The 17,916-nt window shown below is 36.7% G+C and overlaps 1 pseudogene; it reads left to right on the top strand.

Annotated features, from left to right (window-relative positions):
* Positions 1 to 98: 98 nt before the first annotated feature.
* On the top strand, positions 99 to 9,622 carry LOC123464972 (annotated as a pseudogene).
* Positions 9,623 to 17,916: the final 8,294 nt, after the last annotated feature.

Below are 17,916 nucleotides of genomic sequence, written 5' to 3'. Positions count from 1 at the left end.
GTTGAAAAATATGGAGGAAAAGGGAGATGGAAACCTGATGGGAGACCCATCAATATTATTGCTGTTGGAAATGTGGTCCAAGAGAGGAAGGATGAGCCATGAATCCCAGAAACACTGGGGGCAGCTGTGAGCTGGAGCCAACTCACACTAGTTTGCCCAAAGCCATAGTGTGCAGCTCTTCTCAACTTTGCATTAATGATGCCGCATTGACAGCTAGAACCACCACTGATACTATGGCATTGGTAAATACTGCAAATGAGTTTAGTTTCTTTTTTCCTAGGATTTCAGTTTGCCAGCACACCAGTGACTGGGCTCTGTCTTACATTTGGCTTTGTGAAAAGCAATAGAAATTAGAAGATAATGCCCTTAAAATCTAATGTGTGAAGTAATCACAGAGACAAAAAAGTTATAAAATAATGTATGAAGTGTTGCAATAGTTGCTAATACAAAATTATACCCCTTATTTGTGCTGCTTTCTAAGCTGAAAATGTTTCCAAAGGTAAATGGAGAAGAGTGTTCTGGAAGCAATTCTGTGGAACAATGTAAGAGGTATTGTGTCACCATTTTACTTTTCATGGAAGAATATGCTCCTGAATTTTAAATTCATAGGTCCTATCTAGGCACAGCATCAAAGAATATGAAAACACAAAATATTTCCTTCTCTTTCCTTCTGATTTTTTCCCTCCATCAGATTCTTCCAAGTGAATTTAGGTTACAAGATTTTCATTAGTTGCTTAAAGAACATCTTTTGCTTAAACAATATTATTTTAAGAAGAATTGATTTATAGACTTGGTTTAGAAATTCCATTGTTCTTCCTGAATTGTATACATAGGGGACTTTTGTTCTGACAGTTCTACATGCCTGTTTCCTGCGTAGAGCTTCAAAAATATAGAACACACAAAAATGTTAAAGTTGAGGAACTTTTACTTTGAGATGCCCAAAGGACTATAGCATTATAAAGTGTAATCCTAGCTAAACCTGCTAAAGAAAAGATTCTATATCTCTTTGGATACTTCTGGCTGGACCTGAACGTGTGTGCACATACACACACACACACACACACACACACACACGATGATGGGAAGGGAGAAATATATTTGGGGGATTTTATGAGGTGCAAGCAGAAACTTGGATAATTTTATTTAGCTTGAGTTGTATTGGTCTACAAATTATCTAAGATACTACATATACATGCTTCTGCTGCTGCTGCTGCTAAGTCACTTCAGTAGTGTCCGACTCTGTGCGACCCCATAGATGGCAGCTCACCAGGCTCCTCTGTCCCTGGGGTTCTCCAAGCAAGAATACTGGAGTGAGTTGCCATTTCCTTCTCCAATGCATGCATGCATGCTAACTCACTTCAGTTGTATCCGACTCTGTGCGACCTTATGGACAGCAGCCCACCAGGCTCCTCTGTCCCTGGGATTCTCCAGGCAAGAATACTGGAGTGGGTTGCCATTTCTATCTCACATATACATGCTATTTACTGTAAATCAGTAAAGGAGGTTGGCTTGTGCTTCGCTTAGATGCAGAGTGGACTTGAGGTAAATTTACTAAATTAGCATTCTAATAAAATTCAGTACTTCAAGGAGGCCCCATTTAAAAGATACTCAGGAGAATCTTGTAGATCAGTGTAGCTCATTCCCTAGGTCACAGATAGAAATAAAAGAAGCTGACAAGGGAAAACAAAGAGAGCTATGTGAATGTGAAGGCATAGCATTTTTCACTATGTTTTTCTGTACCTTACATATGCCCTGATTCTTTCATTTATGTACATCTGTTGTGTTCTATGTCTTTCCCTTTCTCCAATTCTATCCAGTAATTCCAGTTTGATCAATTTATGGAAAAAATTAAAATGTTTCATGCAGAAGGATGGATCTAGTTGATATCTCTCAGCCTGGAAATAAGTTGCTTGCTTATCTACTTCATTGGCCAGAATTCTAAATAGGCTTGAATTCGAATTCTCACCATTCCGCTGATGTAAGAGGTTAACTCCACATTGAATCTTACTACTTTCCACTCTAGAATATCACATTCATTCCTCTTTGGTTCTTAATCTACATTATATTCAAATTCCACCTCTTCTATGAAGCATTCTTTTTTTTTTTTTTAACTTTACAATATTGTATTGGTTTTGCCATATGTCAAAATGAATCTGCCACAGGTATACATGTGTTCCCCATCCTGAACCCTCCTCCCTCCTCCCTCCCCATATCCTCCCTCTGGGTCGTCCCAGTGCACCAACCCCAAGCATCCAGTATCATGCATCGAACCTGGACTGGTGACACGTTTCATATATGATATTATACATGTTTCAATGCCATTCTCCCAAATCATCCCACCCTCTCCCTCTCCCACAGAGTCCAAATGACAGTTCTATACATCAGTGTCTCTTTTGCTGTCTCGTATAAAGGGTTATTGTTACCATCTTCTTAAATCCCATATATATGTGTTAGTATACTGTATTGGTGTTTTTCTTTCTGGCTTCCTTCACTCTGTATAATAGGCTCCAGTTTCATCCACCTCATTAGAACTGCTGACAAAAGTGGGCAAACTGCTATGAGTAGATTACATAAAGCCATAAGACCCACCCTTGAGTGTGTCCTTGAAGAGGGCCTAGAGGACATGTCATTCAAAGGCTATTGAGGAATGACATGTGAAGATGATAGCAACACTAAGAAGTTGAGAAGTGGCTGTCCTCTGCTGACCAGGAGTGACCATTGGAGATGCAGTCATAGAGCCAGGCTCATTAATATCCATGCACGTGGTAAGACCTTGACATAACAGAGGCCAGATAGCAGTGATTAATCAGAAAAAATTATGAGGCTGCAATTATAAGAACCCCCAAAGTCTGAAGGGTAGACAAGAGAGCTTAATGTCCAAGCAGTAGTGGGACATCCCTGGGACAAAATAAACAAACAACCAACAAGGGGTTAGCTAGGCAACATTTAAACAAAAACAAGACAAGAATGGATGACAAAGCGGCTAGAAGAATTGTCATACTTTGCAAGCTTGACCTTGAATTTGGGAGAGAAGGATGGAAGAAGGTTTTGGTAGAAAGAAGCATCTTAGATGATTTGTTGTTGTTTAGATGCTAAGTCGTGTCCAACTCTTTTGCAACCACATGGACCATAGCCTGCCAGGCTCCTCTGTCCATGGGATTTCCCAGGCAAGAATACTGGAGTGGGTAGCCATTCCCTCTCCAGGGGATCTTTCTGACCCAGGAATTGAACTCGTGTCTCCTGCATTACACGCAAATTCTTTACCATCTGAGCCACCAGGGCACCATGTTGCCAAATTTTTCTTCTTGTATGAAAAGGGCTACACTCATGGAGTCACTTGACTTTGTAATTCTGTTTTACTGCTTACTTCTGAATTATAGGTATGTATTTTCTCATTTTAACATTTAATGCATATGCACTATGACCCTGCTACTATGTTATTACCTGGAGATACTTTCAAAGCATCTATTATTTCACTTAGTTGTGCGCAAAAAGCTGTGTGATAGATACTTTAAGAGAAACACAAAGAATGAAAATTAAGGATTACTGGATCCTCATTAAATGACATACCCATGCTCAAATAATGATTCAATTTCATTTTTAATTAAAGCATGTAAACACAGATTTGCTGTGTCGATGTTCATTCTTCTTGGTTCTTTTGTGTCTGTCTTAGCATCACACTTCCTGGTGCCAGCAAGATAACCTGGGGGCAGGGAGGTAAAGCACAACAGAAGGACACAGAAATTCCCCTGGGGTGTATTTATTCCCACTGAGTAAATTCCTGTATCAGCAAGTTTGCTTATAAAATTCTCCATTCTTAGAGAGAATGGGTAGCCTTCATATACTCACCCCAAATAAGAGTAAGAGAAGTCTTTCCTCTTGTCTAAAGGCCAAGTCAAGCAGCTGTTTTCAGATCAGAAACAGTAGTTGGTTGTGTGTACAATAAAATACGTCTGATGAAATAAGGCTGAACTGTGAGTGATTTAGCTTAAATAAAAGGAAGACTTTTTTCAGAAGTGAAAACAACAATTTATCTAGTCTTCTGGCATTGTTACTTCAACATCTTTCTTCATATGCCTTCTAATTTTCCACATCTTGAAAGGTAAGGCATTCCCCCACTTAGCTTGGTACCTGATCTCCAGGCCCTTGGAGCTCCTGGTTATTCTTACTTCCACTGTTTTGTGGACTTCTATGGCTCTTATATCTACTCAGAAATCCCAAACCCCATTAATCTTGGCAAAAAAAAAAAAAAAGTGCTTCTTTTATGTGTGTATTTCATGACACATATAATAACAAAACCTCAAAATACAATCTTTAAATTACTATACCTCAGTTCTGATTTGAATTGCATCTAATATGTGCTTAATTCTTTTGTTACTAGTATCTCATTATTTTGGCCTTTCTTTTCTAATTTTTTTTTATTTCAAAATGCTTTATGGTCTATTACCTGAATTACCTTAGGATATTTTCTTCTTCATTCTACAGGGGTTTTAACAGCTTTGATACTGATGACAGAGATGCTATTCTTTTTTTATTTTTATGCAATATTTTAAAGATTTTATACATTTTTTTTTTCTGTAGTGCAAAGAAAGATCTTTTCACACCTTTTTACCCCCAATAAACTACTCATGCAACTTGCTTCTGGATGCTGTCTCACAAATTATGATCATGTAGAGTGCAGGTTCTGACCCATTTTCCAGTTTCTAGAACCTACAGTCCCACTAACACCCATGCTACCAACACTTCTAGCTCTTTGCTACTTTGGAAAGAGAGGCAATTAAAACCTACATTCCAGAATTTTGCTGTTGCCAAATTTTCTTCTGTTTTCACTTCTGATGACAAAGAAGTACTTTAGTGAATATTGCAAAATTCAACATGTCTCTACTAATGACACCCCTCACACCATCATCTTTGCCTGTTTTTCTTGAGATGAGATGTCTGGGGAAGAAAAACGCCCAGGTCACCTTATGGTTGCTGCTGCTGCTAAGTTGCTTCAGTCGTGTCTGACTCTGTGCGACCCCATGGACTGCAGCCTACCAGGCTTTTCCATCCATGGGATTCTCCAGGCAAGAACACTGAAATGGGTTGCCATTTCCTTCTCCAAGCATGAAAGTGGAAAGTGAAAGTGAAGTTGCTCAGTCGTGTCTGACTCTTAGCGACCCCATGGACTGCAGCCTACCAGGTTCCTCTATCCATGGGATTTTCCAGGCAAGAGTACAGGAGTGGGGTGCCATTGCCTTCTCCCCAACTTATGGTTAAATATCCTTTAAAAAAAGGTGATTTTTTTTTTTTTTTTTTTTTTTTGGATACAGACTCTGGATTCCTGAATGTAGTCTGTCAAAATGGCATTAAGTGCTGTCCTATGTTTTGACTCAATTCATGTCTATATTCCTTAGTTAGGAGCAGTTGCTGCTGCTGCTGCTAAGTCGCTTCAGTTGTGTCCGACTCTGTATGACCACAGAGACGGCAGCCCACCAGGCTCCCCCTCCCTGGGATTCTTCAGGCAAGAACACTGGAGTGGGTTGCCATTTCCTTCTCCAACGCATGAAAGTGAAACGTGAAAGAAAAGTCCCTCAGTTGTGTCCGACTCTTTGCGACCCCATGGACTGCAGCCTACCAGGCTCCTCCATCTATGGCATTTTCCAGGCAAGAGTACTGGAGTGGGGTGCCATTGCCTTCTCCCCAACTTATGGTTAAATATCCTTTAAAAAAAGGTGATTTTTTTTTTTTTTTGATACAGACTCTGGATTCCTGAATGTAGTCTGTCAAAATGGCATTAAGAGCTGTCCTATGTTTTGACTCAATTCATGTCTCTATTCCTTAATTAGGAGCAGTTAACCACATTCAAAAAATTCTGGATGAAGACTATCTGTCTTTAACTTTGGTGTTTCTTTGGTCTATTTCTCTTCCCCTTTATCTTTTTTTGAAAACTTAATAGAAAATTGGGAGAGACTGGCTAAAAATACTTTAAAATGGAAGTCTATTCTATTTTTAAAAACTATTTATTGAAATATAGTTGTTTTACAATGTTGTGTTAGTTCCAGGTGTACAGCAAAGTGATTCAGTTATACCTATATACATATATGTATATGTGTGTATATATATATATGTATATATGTATCTACATTTATATTCATATTCTTTTTTAGATTCTTTTCCATTATAGGTTACTACAAGATATTGAGTATAGTTCCCTGTGCCATACAGTAGGTCCTCTTTGGTTGTCTATTTTATGTATAGTAGTGTGTATATTTTAATCCCAAAGTCTATTTTAAATCTTAGAGAACTCTGAAAGCAATATGCTATACAAATTAGAAAGAGTTTCAACATAGATAGATATTGATGATCTACAGATGGGAGGTGAGAGTACATTCAGATTTCTGAGTTAGGCAACCTGATATATTAACTTACCATAGACCTATAGATTGACAATAAATGTATAGAGCTGTTAATCAAATGGGAAGAAATAGAATATACAAGTTGTGGGAAATAATTCAGATGCCATCATTTGGTGCTTGACTTTGAGATACTTTAATGGAGAAATCCATGAGTTAGGGAGATGGATCTAATATTTAAAAGATTTGTTGTTGTCTAGTTGCTATGTTGTGTCCAACTCTTTTTGGACCCCATGGACTGTATAACCCACCAGGTTCCTCTGTCCATGGGATTAACCAGGAGAGAATAATGGAGGGAGTTGCCATTTCTTTCTCCAGGGAATATTCCTGACCCAGGAGTGGAACCCATGACTCTTGCATTGGCAGGCAGATTCTTTACCACTAAGCTACTAGGGAAGTATTTAGGAGATTAGCTTCAGATTAAATAAATATTTTAAAGTTGGAAAATAAATGAATAAAATAACATTATCCATGAAATTCCTATGGAATTGAAAGTATGTATAAATAGATAGCAACATGTTGGAGAAATAGTCAAACTAAACTTTGACTACATCCATAAGTAAGTTATGTAGTTAATCTGATGATAAAATTGTCCAAAAATGAATATACTTAATGGAAATTATCTTGGATGGCTTTTAAAGGAAAAACAGAAGTCTTAAATGAGCTCAAAATATATTTTGGACGATAGCTTTATTTTTACAATAAATTTATGTCCACTATAGATTAATTTGAATTAATGTCCCTTTAATTGTATCCCATATTATGCTTAAGAGTTTCCTGTTTGCTAAATTGTTTGATAAATTTTTTCAATAAATTATCTACATGTCCTCCAAAACATATGCAATCCAGAAATACAGTTGCTTCATCTCTGAACCATAAAAATATTATATAGGAGATTTGAAAACATAGATATCTCTAACATGGTTGCCATATTTATTAATAGAGAATTATAGTACTGTTGAAATATAAATAATTATCATTATTATTATTATTATTTTCATTAGGAAGTATAGTTTTTAATAGCACAAGTTCTAAAGTCTTATTTTCTGATTCTCAGTGTAATCTCTTCCAGATTTTATGACCTTTAATAATTTATAATAACTTCTGAACTTCTCTTTGTTTTATCTGTAATAAAAATCTCTCTCTCAAGTTTCATAGGTTCAAATGAAATAATCTTTGTAAAATACCTATAACGTTATATATAACACTGTCTTAGATTCATACAATATTGTATACCTGAACAATCTTATAAGAGATTAAAGACTAAATTAAGGACCAGGGAATATGTGACACAAAAGAAGATTTTCCCTATTGATTTTTAGCACAACAAAGGCAGACTCTATAATGGTAAACAAGGCAGTATTTTAATGTTACAAATTAAAAACAGTATCAAGCTTCAGATTCACAGGACCTGAAGCATCTTTCCTCTAGTTCACTTTAGTAAATAAATGTAATGACGCAGGATAAACTCATGTTATCTGGGATAGAGTCTTAGGTATATGTGGAACCTGACAAAGAGAGGTTTCCCTGCTAAAATGACTTTTCACTTATAATCTGAGTTTAATAATTCTAAAATTCCAAAGCAAAATTAGTCAATTGTTTTCTTGGACCAAGTTCTGCTCATGGTTAAATAGAGCATTTCAGGAAGGCAAATAAAATATAAATCAATTACCAGAAATATATTGAATATCTACCATGAGGATTGAATTATATGAAGCAAAGATTAGCTACAATTCACTCCTATTCTCACGTAGCAGAATTAAGATTAACTCCCATTCTCAAGTAGAAGTTTACAATCCAGTTGAAGAATAAAATATGTAATAAAAATATTGGTTAGAGTATAGGATAATAAGTGATAAACATCAAATAGATTTAGCTAAGTAAATTGAAACTAAATTGAACTCAACATCTTATTTCAGTGATGAACTTCATAGACATAATATTGGTGAAAGAAGCAAGATGCAATTAGTATATACTATATGATTCTATTATATCAAGATCAAGCACAGAGAGAAGTAATTGTAGTACTAGAAGTCAGAACAATGGTTACTGCAGGAGAAGCCATTGTTAAGAATGAAGCATTAGGAAGCCTTCTGGGTTGGTGGTAAGGATGTATCAGTTGATCATGGAAGTAGTTACATAGGTATATATAGATGCCAGATTTAGCTGTACTCTGAAGTTTTGTGAACTTTACTAGATTTATAGTAAACTTAATCTAAAAATAAATTTTAAATTTAGAAAGTCAAGATCAAACAAGAGAATTCCACTCCTGCATACTTTAGTGCCAATTCTCCATAACTCCACTTTGCCAACTTTCCTCTTGACTGGCATCCCTGGACTTGAATGGGCCCCCGCCTGGATCCCCATCCCATTCTGCTGCCTTTATTTGACTGCCCTTTCTGGAAATACTTTGATCCTGTTCATAGTCCTCACTGAGCCAAGCCTCCACGAGCCCATGTACTACTTCCTGTCCATGTTGTCCACCACCGACATTGGCTTATGCATCTCAACACTGGTGACAGTACTGGGAATCTTCTGGGTCAATGCCCGGGAAGGAAATCAGCCTCAATGCTTGCTTATCACAGATGTTCTGCATTCACCTCTTAACTCTCATGGAATCTTCGGTGCTCCTGGCTATGGCCTTTGACTGTTTTGTGGCCATTTCTAACCCCCTGATATATGCTACCATTCTAATGCACACGAGGATTGCACAGATTGGTCTAGCAGTCATCAGCAGGGGGACAGTCATTCTGACACCACTAGTCCTGCTTCTTAAACGCCTATCATTCTGCCATAGTCATGTGCTCCATCACTCCTACTGCTTCCACCCTGATGTGATGAAGATCTCGTGTTCAGATACAAAGATCAACAGTGTATTTGGACTAACTGCAATTATCTCTACTGCTGGGGTGGACTCTGTCTTTATCCTGCTTTCCTATGTCTTGATCATTTGCTCGATTCTCAACATTGCATCCCCAGAGGAGAGGAAGAAGGTCTTCAGCACCTGCATTTCATATAACTGCTGTGGCCATATTCTATATCCCTTTGATCAGCCTGTCTTTTGTTCAAGATTTGGAAAACATGCTCCATCTTATGTGCCCACACTCATTGGTAATGTATACTTGCTCACCCATCCTGTGATGAATCCCATCATCTATAGTGTAAAAACAAAGTCAATCCAAAAAGCTATGTTCAAACTTTTATGTTTCAAGGGAACTCATCTTTAATAATTCTGCTATCACAAATATCTATTTCAAAGTCAGTGAAGATTTATCACAAATTGGAGTTATCAGTTCAGTTCAGTTCAGTCGCTCAGTCATGTCTGACTCTTTGAGACCCCATGAATCACAGCACGCCAGGCATCCCTGTCCATCACCAACTCCAAGAGTTCACCCAAACTCATGTGCATCGAGTTGGTGATGCCATCCAGCTATCTCATTCTCTGTCGTCCCCTTCTCCTCCGGCCCCCAATCCCTCCCAGCATCAGAGTCTTTCCCAATGAGTCAACTCTTCACATGAGGTGGCCAAAGTATTGGAGTTTCAGCCCCAGCATCAGTCTTTCCAATGAACACCCAGGACTGGTCTCCTTTAGGATGGACTGGTTGGACCTCCTTGCAATCCAAGAGACTCGCAAAAGTCTTCTCCAGCACCACAGTTCAAAAGCATCAATTCTTCAGCGCTCAGCCTTCTTCACAGTCCAACTCTCACATCCATACATGACTACTGGAAAAACCATAGCCTTGACCAGATGGACCTTTGTTGGCAAAGTTAATGTCTCTGCTTTTGAATATGCTATCTAGGTTGGTCATAACTTTCCTTCTAAGGAGTAAGTATATTTTAATTTCATGGCTGCAGTCACCATCTGCAGTGATTTTGGAGCCCCCAAAAATAAAGTCTGACACTGTTTCCCCATCTATTTCCCATGAAGTGATGGGACCAGATGCCATAATCTTCATTTTCTGAATGGTGAGCTTTAGGCCAACTTTTTCACACTCCTCTTTCACTTTCGTCAAGAGGCTTTTTAGTTCCTCTTCACTTTCTGCCATAAGGGTGATGTCATCTGCATATCTGAGGTTATTGATATTTCTCCCGGCAATCTTGATTCCAGCTTGTGTTTCTTCCAGCCCAGCGTTTCTCATGATGGACTCTGCATATAAGTTAAATAAGCAGGGTGACAATATACAGCCTTGAAGTACTCCTTTTCCTATTTGGAACCAATCTGTTTTTCCATGTCCAGTTCTAACTGTTGCTTCCTGACCTGCATACAGGTTCCTCAAGAGGCAGGTCAGGTGGTCTGGTATTCCCATCTCTTTCAGAATTTTCCACTAAATATATGCAATTTTATAGTCCAGTGGAATTAAATATTATCCAATTCAGTTATCTCCATGATTTAGTCAATCCCATCTAAGGAAATCTTACCTTTTACACCACTAAAATATGAATTCAGAATCTCACTATCTCTCAGCTAGCCTAATTTTACAAATGACTAACCAAATTTCTTTCTCTAATCATATTTTTGCCCCCAAACACCTATCATTCATTTTGAGATAATTTTCCAAATAGCTGAATCAATTTGTATTAAAATTTAAAAATAAACCAACAAGCATTTTTTCATGGTTATTCCTCATACACCAACTAAATGAAGAAGAAATTCCTGTTTGTGATGAATTCCTCCACAATTCTTATTCAACTTTGCTATAAAGTTGAAAGCCCATCTTTTTATGTCTTCACGTATTCTGCAATTCTAAGAAAATCAGTCTGCTAAATGCTCCATCATGTACATGCAACTTTCCTAATGGTGTGTTTTACTGTTGACTCCACTTCAGTCCTGACAACTGCAACTCCAACTTGAAACTACTGATATCTCCAGGCTGCTCTGTAAATATCTTCTTCATTAAGTTTTTCATGATTATTTCGGTGACATCTGATCTTTCCTTCCCATAATTTACCTTTTAAGTGCTTTATCTGTACACTTTTTGCCTTTAAATGTTTTGACTATACATTTGTATATAATTATTATACTTTCCACAAGGCTATAAATTCCCTAAATTAAAAAAAAAAAAAAGCCTTGATTTTCTTTGAAACTTCTACACCACATAGCAAAACGTCTCTCACAGAGCAGACATAGTGATAGTTGTTGAGTTGAACTGAACATAATAGACTATCAAATTGTCCTTCTGAACAATTCCAGTGATAAGTTTTCAATTCAGCGTTTGGCATGTATAACATAAGAAATCGCTCTTATAACTTATCCCAGTTTTTCTGCCTGTGTTATCTAGTAATTGATCAGTTCTGAATTTCTCAATCATATAGAGAAAGGGTTACTTTGGAACTTGAGATTGCACTCTCAGGAACTTATCCCAGTTTCCATAAAGCTCAATTTGACTAAGAATAATTTAAGCCATTTTTAAAAATTGAATGTATTTTCCAGAACTGCTGCTATTAGGTAAGTTTGGAAATTTTTTCCAATGCCAGAGACCAAAACTTATAAACCATCTTCAAATGCTCACTTTCCTTTTGCTTCTACAGGCAACGAATCTGTATTTCTTGACTGTTGTAACACCAAAATACCTCTTTCATCTACAATACTTAACTTTCTACACTAAATCTTGGCTTCCTTTTAAGTTTATAGACCTCTAACATTGTCCCTTTTCCTCCTGTTTGCTGTCAAGTAGTCAGAAAAAAGCTTTGCAAATGGCTTTTGAATTAAATTTTAGTTATACAAGAAATAATAATAAATATATTGCCACTAATAAAAGATGTTTTAGAAAAAGCCAAAGTCCTCCTTGATATAGTCCCTCAAGTTCAATCATTCCACCTTCCCCATAGGTAACCACTGTATGAATTTTATTTTTATCCTTTATTGTTTATGCATGTGTACTCATAAACTTAGAAAAAATAAAATGTAAAGCAATTTGTTTCATTTGTATTTCAGACAGTACTTTCCTAGGATCCGCTCTGCCTGTTATTTAGAGAACTACATAAAACCAAGTAGAGAAATTTGCCATTGCCCAGAATTCCTCTCTTTCACTCTTCCTTCATATCTCCTCTTCAACACATTCCTAGGGATTAGCTCAGTGTGGTTTCAAACCTCATTGTCTATTTCTGTTTATGTCTGTGATATCTATTTGGTAAGTTAGCACTGAGCTGCTACTTTGTATAGACGTAGAAATGCTTCAAAATGCTCTCTCCAAGATTTATTTCCCCAGACGCAATTAAATACCCTCCCTCAATTATTCTAGCTCATTGCCAAGCAATGCCCTGGATTTGCTAGTCTGATCGGTCCCACTCTACTTCGCTCTCTCACTTCTTCACTGATGATGATAAGACAGTGGCACACTACACCATCTGAGATATCACCAGCTCAGAGTTTTGCACCCACAAAAGCAGAACAAATTAAACTAAGGACATGGCCATCCCATATTACATTCTTATTCATTTTCCAGTAGTAACATGCACCTAGTATCTCTAATAAAACAGACTTTAGGAAGGATATTGAGACTATAAATGTGAACAAGATTAGCTTCTTACTTTAAGTGAGCTATTGCTTAGTAAGGAATATAATTTGCAAAGATGTAATTGCATTTAAATGCTTATTATAGATGTTCCTGGTTTCCAGGAGACTTAGTAAAAGACATAAACATTGACTAATTCAATTTACAAAGACCTTTAAATAGCAATTCTACTTTATTATAACCATGGTATAAAATCACAAACCATGATACAGAAGTTGATAGGAACAAGCAAAACAAAAATGATAGGAGCAAGTTAAAGTGAGAAGTAATAATGTGGCTATTAATTGAATTAATAATTCAATGGGAATGTTATATCCACTATATACAATTTTAACTGACATTCAAATTAAAAAAAAAAATACATCTTGTCTGTAATATATTCCCTAAAGGCCCTTCCATAGTATTATAATACAGGCTAGATACATATTGATGGATGGGCATCTTATCAAAAATACAGATCCCTGGTTCATCCACACAGTGGTTGCTAAGAAGAGCTATCAAGCCGCAAAAGACATTGACAAACCTTAAATGGATACAATAAAGTGAAAGTAATCAATCTGAAAAGGCTACGTATTATATAATTCCAACTATATGACATTTTGGCAAAAGGTAAAACCATGGAGACAAGAACTTAGGGAGAGGGAAGGATGAATAGATGGAGCAAAGAGAACTTTTAGGGCAATTAGATACAATGATGGTGAATACATGTCATTATACATTTGTCAAAATATGTACCATGAACCACGTCAAGAATGAATCCTAATGTAAACTATGAACATTTAATGATAATGGTATGTCAGTGTTGGTTTATTGATTGCAACAAATATATCACTTTGACGAGGGATGTTGAGGGTGGGGGAGGCTGTGCATGTGTTGGAGTGGGATGTATATGGCGCTGGGTAATTTTCACTTAATTTTTAAAACTAATTGTTGAAACTTATTTTCAGCTGTGCTGGATCTTCGGTGCTGTGCAGGCGTTTCTCTAGTTGGAGCAAGCAGGGGCTACTCTCTAGTTGTGGTGCCTGGGCTTCTCACTGTGGTGGCTTCTCTTGTTGAGCGGCACAGTCTCTACATTGCATGGGCTTCAGTAGTTGGGGTTCCTGGGCTCCAGAGCACAGATTCAGTAGTTGTGGTGCATGGGCTTAGTTGCTCCGCAGCTTGTGGGATCTTCCCGGCCCACAGATGGAACCCCCATCTCCTGCATTGGTGGAAGGATTCTTTACCACTGAGCCACCATGGAGGTCCTTCACTTAATTTTGATATGAAACTAAATCCGCTCTAAAATGATCAAAATCTAGGGATTTCTCTGGCTCTAGTGGTTAAGATTTTGCCTTCCAATGCATGGGATCTGTGTTTGATCCCTGATCAGGGAGCTAAGCTGCCACCTGCCTCATGGACAGAAAAACTAAAAACATAAAACAGAAGCAATGTTGCAACAAATAAATAAAGACTTCAAAAAAATTTTTTTTAAATCTACAAATTTCACCCTCCTTCAACCTCCCTCCAGAATATATTATTTTACCAGTTCTGGCTTAAGAATCTATATCTATAATAAGATTCCTCAGGTATATCTAAAAGTTAGTCAGCTTGGGGAGCAACTGAGATATAACAGGATACAACAAGGTGTTCTACCATATCTGTGGTTTATTCATTATCTCCAATCTAAATTTATTTGTTTTGATGTCTACCTGTGAAGGAAAATTTAAATCTTCCTTTATGTGAAATGTGTGCTACGTGATAAGTCGCTTAAGTCATGTGTGACTCTGTGCAACCCTATAGACTGTAGCCAATAGGCTCCTCCGTCCTTGGGATTCTCCAGGCAAGAATACTGGAGCAGGTTGCCATGCCCTCCTCCAGGGGATTATCTGATGTAGGGATCAAACCTGAGTCTCCTGAGTATCCTGCATTCCAGGCTGATTTTTTACCACGGAGCCACTGGGGAAGCCCTGTCTGTGGAATAACCTGATGTAAAATCCTAGTATAGGAGGATATTTTTTCTTCTCCAAAGCATGCATGGAAACTGTATTTGCAGACTTTTCATGTTTATTCAATAGTTATATTTTCCTGTCATATAATTTCAATATGAACCATCGTTAAGTCAAAAAGAAAACAACCTCAGCAATCGTAGCATACTAAACATTGTGGGAGAGCAAACCAATTTAGGCATGCAAAGTGACTCTGAAGAACAAAGGCGGCAAAACAACCAGATACAACTGGCCAGAGAGATCCCTTAGCAATAGGTTTTCTGATGGGTAAATTAGTCTCCCGAGAGTGGGTTCTTCATAGAGAACCTCTACTCTGGGAACTGAAGGAGATCACTTAGCCCTGTCTCTTCCTTACCCTCTTCACTTGACGTAAGTACAAGGGCATCAGAGAGACATGAATGTGTATTAATGTTGGAAGGTTTATGTGGACTCATTTTGCTGTAAGAGATTTGGCTTCTTCAGGGGAAGTATTTTTAAGAGGAAATTATAATAGCCATGCAAACAAAAGATGTTGTAGAATTGCCTTTAAGAATTTACCAAAGGATGTGCTCCTGAAACTATCACAACATTGTTAATCGGCTATATTCCGTTACCTGAAAACAATAAAATAGTATTGTTTTCAGGTAACGGAATATTTATTTTTATCTCATAAAATAGCATTTTATTGTTTTCCGTGCAGCTTAGAAATGAAGAACAGATATTCTTTCCAATGTACTGAATCTCCATTCTGAAAAATGTATAAACAACGAAATTCTGAAAATCAAAAAGTAATCCAGGTTATGTGGTCAATTTGAAATCTGACTAGGAGTCCTTAGAAAAGACATCTAAAATATATTATTCGTGGTACTGAACATGGAGAGTTCAAATAGCCCAAAGAGGTGAATTTCAGTCATCAATATATAATTCTGCCATGAAAAGTGAGACTTGATTTCTTTAAGTGAAAATATTGACTATGGGATATCTGGGGTCATATGCTCAAATCCTAGTGTTGAGCTTCAAAGAGATAAATAATTTATCCAAAACTAATAGTGATTTATTAGTAGTAGAGCATGAAAGTTTCATTAGTATCCTCCTTGTAACAATATCGTTCCATTCAGAATAACAGACTATAATACTCTTCAGGAGATCAAGATATTCAAGCCAGACTGATATCAAAGAGATGCATTTGAAGTCACTTAACTTAGGTTAAATATGCCAGCAGTGACTATGGAAATGAATAGGACTCATTTTTAGTATTTTAGCTCAAATCTATGATTCCAGCAGGTCTCATTATACAATGTTAATCTTACCAGTCATCTAAATAATTTAGCATGTGAGCAAATAATGCTTTTTCATCTCCCTTGAATGTTGATAAGGAAATAAATTTTAAGTAGAACAACAGAAATCAGAACACACACAAAAAAGCTATAAAAGCACCCAGTGCTTGAAATGCTAATGTCTATGCATTTACACAATTATTTAGAGACAAAGAAAGATGACAGTATATGGCTGTTGAAGAAAAAAATCACATGAATATTTGACATTTTAGTAATCCACATATATATGTAACATAAAAGTTTATTTATTTAATGTTATTCTACCAATTTTACCACCATCGAGAAGCACCATGTACCATGGTGGACTTTAACAAATTTTGAATCTACCAAGATGGAATTCAAAGCCTAGCTTTTCCATTGTATGAAATATTACAAAATTTATTTCTCTAATTTTTACTTTCCTGGATGAAAAGCCTGAGTCTTAAAAACAATATGATTTTCAAATTAAATAAGATTCATCACTTAAAGAGCTAAATAACAGGCGTGACATACTGTGGAATTCTATGAATGATAGGTCTTAACTTCCTTTCAAAATAACTCTAACTATTAACATCTCCAGTTTACCAATGTTATCAAGAAATTTCTGTCATCTGATTTCAAAATTTTTGCATATTAATTTTTCATGATGCCAGAAAACTGAGTGAGAAATTGATTTAATTTTACTTAATATACCTTTGCATCAAATAATTATAAAATTAATAGAACATTAATCATTTTATATCATGACAGTAGCCATTCCATAATCAATAAAACATGCACTTGAATTTTTCTGTATGTGGAGCCCTTTTAGAATCTCTCATATATTTAAGATACTAAGTCGTGTCCATAACCATGTACCAGTGAAGTCTTTTTAAATTGCAACTGCATAGAATAAGAAAACAAACATGGAGATGACTAATTCAATCACCTTAATATATTAACATCAAATGACAAGACCAAAGACGTGGCTATTCTGAACAAAAACTGACCAGCCTCAGATGTAAGATATGTTACGATCTCAGTAGCCTATAAGAACAGGAATAAAATTTGAGACTGGATAGCAATAATAGCTGGGGATTAAAGATAAAAGTAGTCACAAGAGGCATCTCAAACTAAGATTTGGAGCCAAAAATGTTTCAATCACTAAGGAAGTAAAATCGTGTAGGCATAACACAGCTATAGCAGTATTTTCTCCAAATTAAGTGATTTGAGAATCATGTTTCCAATATTCATGAGTGACCAATCGAATTCCAGTCAATGGCTGGGACTATGAGGAAGTCATCCAATCTTCAAGAGGCAAAGAGAAGAAAATTAAGAATATATACAGCACCACCAGATTGGCTTAGTGAGGATCTTAGCAAGAGTTTGCAGTACATAAGGGGACTAGATCAGAGTTAAGTCAATATGAGAAAGGAAAAAAGAAAAAATCAGGACATAACTTACCTAACAAAAAAATCTACTGGTGGAACTGGAAGTTCAAATATGTTATTTACTTTGGGGAAGCCAGGCTCTGTAAGGGTATTGTTCTGAGACTGTAGGCAAGTAAAGGGTGGTGATAACTGCAATAAGACTAGGCTGAAGAGGGGTATCCAATACCAGGTATCTGCACACCTTACTCTTAACCCTGAAATTTAATACAGTTGTCTCTGAAAGAAGTAATTGCTAAAGGCAATATTACAGAGTTATCTTTACCAGTTATGTTTCAACACAACTACAATGATAACAG

Source organism: Bubalus bubalis, chromosome 16, assembly GCF_019923935.1.
Source record: "Bubalus bubalis isolate 160015118507 breed Murrah chromosome 16, NDDB_SH_1, whole genome shotgun sequence".
NCBI lineage: Eukaryota > Metazoa > Chordata > Mammalia > Artiodactyla > Bovidae > Bubalus > Bubalus bubalis.
The sequence above is the reverse complement of the archived record's forward strand: the minus strand, read 5'-3'. Positions and strand labels throughout refer to the sequence as shown.